Raw genomic sequence first — 9,587 nt, 5'->3', positions numbered from 1 at the left:
AAAAAGCGGTCTTGGGATATGTTTAAGAAGTGGTCTATAATAAATGATTTCCTTTTATACACCATTACTATACCCGATATTCTCTTTACGAAAACACCTAAATTACGTTAATGAATTGTGTTTTGAAAATAAGCCCCTTAGCTCAATCTCAAATAATAGGTGACAGTAAACAATTGACCACATCACTAAAGTCCATTCATGCATCCATGTTGGTAAGGTAATGGTTCTCAACTTTTCCCCAAATTGAGCTTTAGCCGTTTCGATTGGTGTTTTGATAAACCTCATTCTACGAAGGCATGTAACAATATTTACTTTGCTATCTAAGGACTACTCACTGTAGATGATGTATCATAGGTAATAAACTTTATTTAAAAACTGATTGTACGATTTTTACAGTAACTTGAAAAACGTTTTACGTAATGAACATGTCAACAGACACTGTGTTTTTTTGATAATAAATATGATATATAGTTTAATGTAAACTTCAACTATTTGTTTTTCTTTTTTCTGTTTGTTGTATGATTTATGACAAACTACGCATCATATTGTGTTTTTTTGTTCAAATACGTTTTTTTCTAAAGTAAAATGTTATAAAATACCTGATAATTGAATTGGGCGCATCTAAGTGTTGAGAATTTGGAGTGAAAATTACAAAAATTCAGCATTTTTAGATTTATAAAATAAAAACTAGACATCTTAGTCTTCAGAATTATAGTTTATTTTGCAGATGCATCATGTTTTGTAACTCAATTTGCTACAGACATGTTTAAAACTTGTTTCATGAAATCACCCCAATGCTGCTGAGCACAGCACTTTACACCAAACCCAGGATCAGCAGCCTCTTTGTCAACCTCATCTAACTTCCTCCATTCAGCCTGTACCAGCCGGGTGGAAAGCACCCGGCTCTGTTTTGCTGCATCATGTTTTCACTGAGTAGTCAGTCCTATGAAATTGTACTCTTCTCCTTGTTTTGGGAGGTGGAATTCTGAGGGCAGCAGAAGAGTCATATTTTTTTCATCTCTGCCATGGTTTGGAATGGCATTCCCATTCACACACATCATAGCATACCAATTTAGTAATTTTAATATTATAAATAGTTTATAATCCAACCTTTGCAGTGAACTCCAAACCCATCCTAAAATAATGTCTGGTGGACACGAGGAAATGATCTCACACTGGCCGTTCATACTACAACGTCACACCCCAAAAACAAATGAAACACTTCTGATACATCCTCACTGAGGAGCGTTTGTTAAACAATGTGCAGGTATATAGTTGGTTTGCATATTAACACACCTCTCAAGCCTTTAACTTCCAAGCAAAAGCAATAAAAGTTAATGCAAAGCAATTCCATTTGATTAATCTCATTTGAATGCTTCATTGTAAAACTGTGTTGTTGTATTTCATAACACACCCCCCATACATCACAACACTCAAGCATCACTTCGCTATGCTGTTCTATTTGCTGTATGTTTAGCAATTAGAGTTTCATTATTATTCATGTTACCTGTTGTTAATACCTTCTTTAAATCTGCCTGTCCCCTATTCTCATACTGACACAGTTATACACAATATAACATACTGTGTGTGTGTGTGTGTGTATATATATATATATATATATATAATTTTTTGTATTATATTTTAAGCAATAAGGCATGTCCAATATACCCGCGGCTAAGACTTTTCTTATGCACGGCGCCAGCAGCGAGTGCGTGGATACAGCCCTTGAGCCTACCACATCATTTCACTGGGTTCAAAAAAGCTCAAACACCCCCATGTCTCCCAAATAATTCCCAATTCATCCTCACCAAAACCCTGCAACACATTTAAATGATGTTACTAATTGGGCTTATCTTAGTGTCAAGTTATTTTCTACATACTGTAGTCAGTAGGCTAGCAAACATGTAGAGCGGAATAGATGTATTGACAGACATGAATAAGGACAGCAGGTGGAGAGAGGGGTAGCTACTGACTCACCCGATGGAGGCATCTCAGCTGGGTCCAGGTGGGTGCTGTGCCTGTTGTGGTTGTGCTTGGCTTGGCAGAGACAGGGAGGGAGCTGGCCCTGTCTGTCTGGGTCAGCTCTGGCTCTGCATGCCGCTGTAGAGCGCCGAGGGGCAGGCAGGGATAGCTGATCCTTACTGAGTCAACCACAGTCGCCAACACACTGCACCCTTCCCTCCTCCACTCTATCCCTCCCCCATTCATCAACCTTCTCAAAATCTTTGTTTAGTTTTCCATTCAAAGGGTCCACTTTACTTAAATGAATTCACAGTTTGAAATGTAATAGGCTGTACAAACATCAAGTAACCTGAGCCAACTTTAGTTCAAAATGTAATGTTATTACTTATCTTCAGCAACAAATTTTTGGTCTTCCTTTGATAAATAAAAAGGCACTATTCATCCATAAAGTTGAAAGATTATGTAGGTGCCCCAAACTGAACAACTGGGGCCATGCGCCCAAACACTAACCTCATGTTACCAGCATTACTCTACTGTATATACAGTATGCCACACATCATTGAGCTTATTTTTGTATACACAGTTTAAGATAAAACAGAACTTAAACATGTTAACTTTTATATTATTTGAGATTTGTTCAAACATTAAACCTGATGCAATGAGCCCAAGTGAACACCGCAAACTACAAGCTATCAACAGACAGGGCCAATTACCTAAAAGCAACACCGTACTCATCAAAGATCCAGTACCCTCACACTCGGCACATCAGGTCAGTTTTTTTTTGGCCAGCCTCCCAATAGGCACTCATATGATTATGACTGAGTAGTCCACACCAACCTATGGATCATTTTACTCCCTGGCCAAACTCTGAGGCCCTGTACACTTGGCCTGAACCAACCATACCTGCCTTGCTTCTTAGAGACAGTCCCTTCACTTAGGTTACTAAGCCCTTGGCCATGAAACATGTGTCTCTCCAGTTCACCTGCTGCGTGTTAGAAGATGGGTCAAGAGGGGGGGAGTTTCAAGAGCTTAACGAGCACTACTCAAAATAAAGTTCACATTCTTTGCCATTGACAGAGAACAAGGTTGTGTTTGAGGCTGGAGTTACCTCTACAGTTTAAATATTACTTATTTTCTGACGAGTCTCCCCTCTTGACTGTTTCCTACTACTCCAGGTTCCACAGCATCAATAATACCCTGCAGCAGCTCAGGTTTTCACATAGATAGACAGGGCCAAGGCTCAAATGGGAAGTCCCTTTGTCTGTCAACACTGTGAAGCACACCAACACGTTTACCTTGCAGCAACCTCTGTAATGTACACAATACAGAACGAGTTTCAGTTCATTTTCATACACTAGCCTATTTGAGATGTGTGTATATCAGCCAACACATCCATGTAACTACATAGCAGTTACTTTGTAACATGTTATTACAATTCATTATTGCACATCAGAGCAAGCATGCCACATAAACAGTATCGCACATGTCAGGTGTAACATTTTTATTGTGCCGTCTACTTCAATTTCAGAACACTTAGTGAGTAGAGACTCCAAATGTCCTTGAGAAAAATTATATAACTAATAGTTTGAGACCAAGTGAAAATGCATCCATACACTTCTGGAGATGGGCAGGCAGATTGATCTAATAGAAATACTGTAAAAGAAAAGGCTGATAGAGGGCTTTCATTCAATACATCTTCACAAAAATAAGTGGCCCTTTTATGAATCCGTCTGTCATTCAAACTGGTTGCTTTTTCCTGTTTCTGGAAGCTGGGTACTTGCTGAGTGGGTGTCACTCAGTGCAGCTGCACATGATAAAGTAAGGTTGCAAAATTCTAGTAACTTTGTCAAAATTCCCAGGTTTTACATAAATCCCATTTGGAAAATTCCCAGATTTTCTGATTATTCCATACTGAATCCAGGAAAGTCTTGGTAAACCTGGGAATCATGGGAAAGTTACCATAATTGGTGCAACCCTGCTGGAGAGGTGAGGAAAGCTACTGTGTGGGCAGAGAGGATCCCTGGGGTCTGTGACTTGGCCTTCCTGTGAGTTCTTCACCAGCTGTGCCAGCCAGCGTTTGGTGGTGGTGTCATCCTTCAGGACCTGGGAAAGCATTAATTGTCTTTAAGCTGGTCTGGTAGACACTGACGGAGGGCCTCCTCGGGCTCTGGTGTGAGGCCAGAGGTGAGGAAAAAACAAAGTCATGTTAGTTATGATAGTGAGTAACCACTATCAGCGGCAGGATCTTATCAAGATAAACCATACCACATCACTGTTTTCAGAGTTCACAACATCATTTCTAATATTGTTTTTTTAGTAATTCCTGAAAACCTTCAAAACCACTGAATGATTGAACGCATGAGCTAAATGAACAAACAACAGCGGGTCGAAGAGTTGATTTCAATACCTGGGTTGTCTACGGCGTAGAGTAAAACAGCGGACAACATGTTTCAAAACGAGCGAGCGGAGGGCTCTGCGTGAAAACCATTTTGCCCTGAAAAAAGAGACAGTTGTATCCAAAAAACAATCATTTTTGGAGGCAACCAATGTCTAAAAATTATAATATTTTGAATATTGGTTATTTGTGAACTTACAAGTATCATGGCCACATGGGAGCGTTCATGCGTTTGGCAAATGCATGCCCACCTGTCATCAAGGAGTATTTTCTGTAGTATAAAAGTTGCTACCTGTCAGACAAAAAATGAAGGTTAAATACATTTATCTTTGAGAGGCAGAGAGAGAGAGGACACAGAGATAGAGAGGCGATACAGGGGGGAAGCGAGCGATACAGAAGCGAGGGCTACAGAGAGAGAGATAGAGATACATGGAGAATGGAGTATATTTGCACGTTTTGAAAGCTCACTGCCAGACTCCATTAATACGAGAAGGCACAGGGAAATATTTCTGGCCGTCAACAGGAAGTTATCACTTCCTGCTCATCTCTATTTTGACCAAGGCACCTGCCAATCAAATAGAAAGTTATAACACTATTGACATACTGTATTATCAAAGTAATTGGATAATTTCATTACTTGAAGCAATGACAACATCAGAGAGTGAGATAGAGAGTGAAGAAAAGACGATTGCATCATAGCAATAAACCACAAAAAATGATATACATTATATTTGATGACTCCTAGGCTGGTGAGTGGAGGTACTCAAAGAATCGTGTTTTGCTGACAGTGTGTAAGAGGAGGTGAAGGAATAGAGGAATGTGTGCTGCCACAACGCACAGTCTGTAAAAGACAACACAGTACATAAGTTAAACATTTCTGTTAGTTTTTGTTAAGTGCACTGTACAATTCAATCATGTTGATAGAAAATCAAGGGACCCACGTGTCTCTGGATGAGAGGCCACACACTGCAAGTGCTAATGCGTATCAAACTCTGTTGACTGGTGCCCGGTGAGGGTTGGGGGGTTTATTGAAGGGGTAGATGTTGACAATTTCCTATTTATGAAAGAGAGAGTAAGGCGAGGGTCATCATCATCCCCACCAGCATCAAGTTTAGCGGCACACTCACAGAGAGGAAAACCATGCTACATCCTGCTAGAGACCCCAGCCAGCGAATGATGTCCACGATCTTACTGCAGGGAGAGCAGCTATTGTGCCACATGAGTGCCATAGCATGGAGCCGTCTGGCACGGACTCCGTTTCTTACTGAGCTCGAGCAGGGCATTCTCATGAGTCTCAGGGCTGGACAACTCGTTGATCCACTGTATTATCTTTCCCCTATCCTTGTAGAGCCGTGGTTACAGCCTGTTTACAGGAGTGTGGACATCGTGAACTAAATTGAAATTGTGTTTGAATTATGCCAGTTACTGCCATTGGGGGCACGACACAACAGGGTTAACAATGTGTTTCTTGCCACCTTTATGAATGAATGAGTTAGCTAGGTAACTAGCTAGTGAGCTGGCTACCAACGTTAGCTAACACAAATCAACAATATGTAAATTAACGTTACTGTCGTAAGGTTACAGTAACTTTCCCACAAATAATAGTTAGCTACCATAGCTAGTAGCTGGCTCATTCAAATGCAAGTATTATCCAAACGTTTGCCACAAGAGGGGTTCAAAACATATCTATAACAAGTTTAGCATTAGCTAGCTAGCAACAGTACTGGCCAAAGTCAGGGCCTTATGCCAGCTATTGTTAAACCAGCTAGCTAGCGCTTACCAAGCTACCACATATGTAATCATCTTACTGCTCCTGTGGCCAGCATTCTCTGCAGCGCTTGGATATTTTGAACAATTTTACAACGTTTCGTAAAATATAAAAATATGTTATGTTGTGAAAACAGAAACGAAGCTCGCGAGCGCAACTGCGTTTAACCTTTCAACTCAGACGTGCCTCCTCCCGTGATACGCTGGGAAAGTACTAACTAATTTTGCCCTTCTTCTTCTTCTTCGATGAGGTTTAACGGCGGTTGGCATCCAATATGTTGCATTTCCCACTTACCTACTAACTTCAATACAACTCCACTCATATCTTAAATAATAATAATCCACCACTCATCTCTCCACAAATTTAAAAAAAAAAAAAATCAATAACAAACCAAATACACCACCCTACTCCACTATTTACATCAATTTATTCCTACCTCTCCCTCAACCTGAAAGGATACCCCTTCACACCTCTCTACTGATGTTAAGTCTCGCACACCCAAATACCTCTCTCTGCACTACCACCACCAACCTCAATTTTCTTTGACTTTCGTTCCATCCCTGCAGTACAATTAATAACCAATCTTACTAAACATATATCATTTTTATCTCTTATATACATATCTACTACTCTCACCCTCCCCTCCCTTACCCATCTTCCTCTACTTTCTTCCTCACCCCTACCTGAAACCTCCTCCTCCACGGACATTCCATCCCCACCCCATGCTTTCCTTTTTTTATCTCATACATCAAACGTTTGCATCGTTTTTTCTTTACATAAAAATAAATAAAAAATTCATTGTGGGACTCAACAGTAAACATCAAAACCTATTAATCAATCATATTTTTTTGTTCCCTAACTGTTTAGCATGTTATAGCGGAAATATCAAAAATATCTAATAATATCTAACAATTTCACAACATATACCTAATACACACAAAACCCTAGAGATGATTTAAGAAAATATCCATACATTTACCAAGCAATGTACAAAGCGGCATGACTAAGATACATAGAATATTATAAATAATCATATATCATATGAGATACACTAGTCAAATATATAAACATTATAAGTGACTTAAACTTCATTATTAAAGTGACTATGGCAGATTCCATTTCTTAAAGTATGCTAAAATTTCAATAGGCAGCTCTCAATGTGCTAGTAATGGCTATTTATCAGTCTGATGCTTGTGTTTTTCATTCTCTCTGTCCCAGCTTTGATGCACCTGTACTGACACCCCTTCTGGATGATAGCGTTGGGGTGAACAGGCAGTGGCTCGGTGGTTAATGTCCTTGACTATCTTTTTGGCCTTCCTGTTCTGGTGCTGTAGCATGTGTCTTAATCATGTAATAACCAAAAAAATATTCAAATATATTTTATATTTGAGATTCTTCAAATACCACCCTTGATGATTCTCTTTGGCATTCTCTCAACCCTTCACCCAAATCTTTTTTTAATATTCCCACATATACCCTTGTTGGCTACTCACCCTTCACTCTGCCGTCTACTCTTCCCAAACTCTGTCTCAGTTGGATTGTTGAGGTCGGGGATTATTGAGAGCCAAGGTCATCTATCACCACTACACCTCTCCTTCTTGGTAAAAAAGCCCCTTACACAGCCTGAGGTGTGTTTGGGTCATTGTCCTGTTGAAAAACAAATGATAGTCCCACTAAGCCCAACCCAGATGGGATGGCGTATCACTGCAGATCGCTGTGTAGCCATGCCTGGTTAAGTGTGCCCATAATTCTACATATCACGACGTTCACCTGCTCAAGCACCCCCAAACCACACCACACCTCCTCCTCTCCATGTTTATTGAAACTACACTTCCAGAATCATCATTCCCCCCCCGTGTCTCACAAACATGTTTTAACCTAAAATTTGCAATTTGGACTCCCAGACCAATGACACATTTCCACACGATCTAATGTCCATTGCTCATGTTTCTTGCTAGCAGGCCTCTTCTTATTATTATTGGTGTTCTTTTAGTAGAAATTGTCTATTACTTGAACTCTATGAAGTGTTTATTTGGGCTACAATTTCTGAGCTGGTAACTCGAATGAACTTATCCTCTCTGCAGCAGAGGTAACTCGTCTTCCATTCCTGTGGCGGTCCTCCATGAAGCCAGTTTCATCATTTGATGGTTTTTGCGACTGCACTTGAAGAAGCTTTCAAAGTTCTTGTTTGGATGTTCCTATTGACCGGCCTTCATGTCTTAAAGTAATGATGGACTGTCGATTTCTTTTCCCTTATTTGAGCTGTTCTTACCATAATATGGACTTGGTCTTTTACCAAACAGAAGGCTATATTCTGTATACCCCACTTCTTTTCATACACTGATTGGCTCAAACGCATTACAGAAGGAAAGAATTCCATAAATTCTTAGCTCACTGTTAATTGAAATGTGTTTCCAGCGTTATATCCTCATGAAGCTGATTAGATAATACCAGAGTGTGCAAAGCTGTAATCAAGGCAAAGGGTGGCTATTTGAAAAAGTCTCAAATATAACATTTATTTTGATTTGCATATATGTTAATTCAAAATCTTGATGTCATCACTATTATTCTACAATGTAAAAATTAAAAACTTAATGTAGGTGTTCTTTTTTGTTATATATATATAATTATATTATTTGTGATTCATTTACTTATACTGGTGTATTTCGTAAGCATTTATTTATTTGTTTTTTCGTGTTTTGAGCTTGTCCATACTCCATTACTACATGCCTAATTAAAACTATGCTACATTGATATTATCAGAGTGTTAATCTTTGATAATATTCAATTTCTTTCTCCACATGGTGTGATGTGTATACACTTGAACTTTTTCTGATGATCTCCATCCTACACATTCAGCAACTAAAAAGATTGAGTTGACCACAGAAGTGAAACAAGAAGTAACTTTCATTCTATTTCAACGATTATCTGTTTTTTATTCATGCATTGAATTCAATGCCATGTACCAATGTATGTCAATAGGACCAGGTAGTAGGAGGTATTCCCTGCACCAATAGACGCTCAAAGATTTGGCCAGTTCGAAAACTTGGCTCATCCATCACAGATCCCCTCCTTGCATTACTCATACCATATTCCTTTTTTTTTGGGATGATATCAGTGCAACCACAGACGTGTTCATTATTGATGTCAGTTAATCCTTCAACAGTTGAAAACTAAACACAGTCCCTAGCACAGAAGACATTTGAGAAGCCTGGATCAAGTTGCATCTTCAGTGGATCAAAACCAAAGTAGTAGGCTTCCCATCTTGCATATCAAACTTCGTCAACCTGTCAATATATAATAAATCCTCTCTACTTAAGCTAGTAATTTTGACCACCTAGATCAATGCTGACTGCTGAGATGTTTGACCGTTCAGACTACTTAATCCTTTAGGATAAAGGTCACGAAGCTATAATACGAGCCACTACTGCCATAGCTAATAATACCCAACATAACTTTGAT

The 9,587-nt window shown here is 39.3% G+C and overlaps 1 pseudogene; it reads right to left on the bottom strand.

Moving 5' to 3' along the window:
- Positions 1–6,183, bottom strand: part of LOC123482556 — a 12,255-nt pseudogene extending 6,072 nt beyond the window's left edge.
- Positions 6,184–9,587: the final 3,404 nt, after the last annotated feature.

Source organism: Coregonus clupeaformis, chromosome 35, assembly GCF_020615455.1.
Source record: "Coregonus clupeaformis isolate EN_2021a chromosome 35, ASM2061545v1, whole genome shotgun sequence".
In the NCBI taxonomy this organism is placed as follows: Eukaryota; Metazoa; Chordata; class Actinopteri; order Salmoniformes; family Salmonidae; genus Coregonus; species Coregonus clupeaformis.
This window is presented reverse-complemented; position numbering and strand designations above follow the sequence as displayed.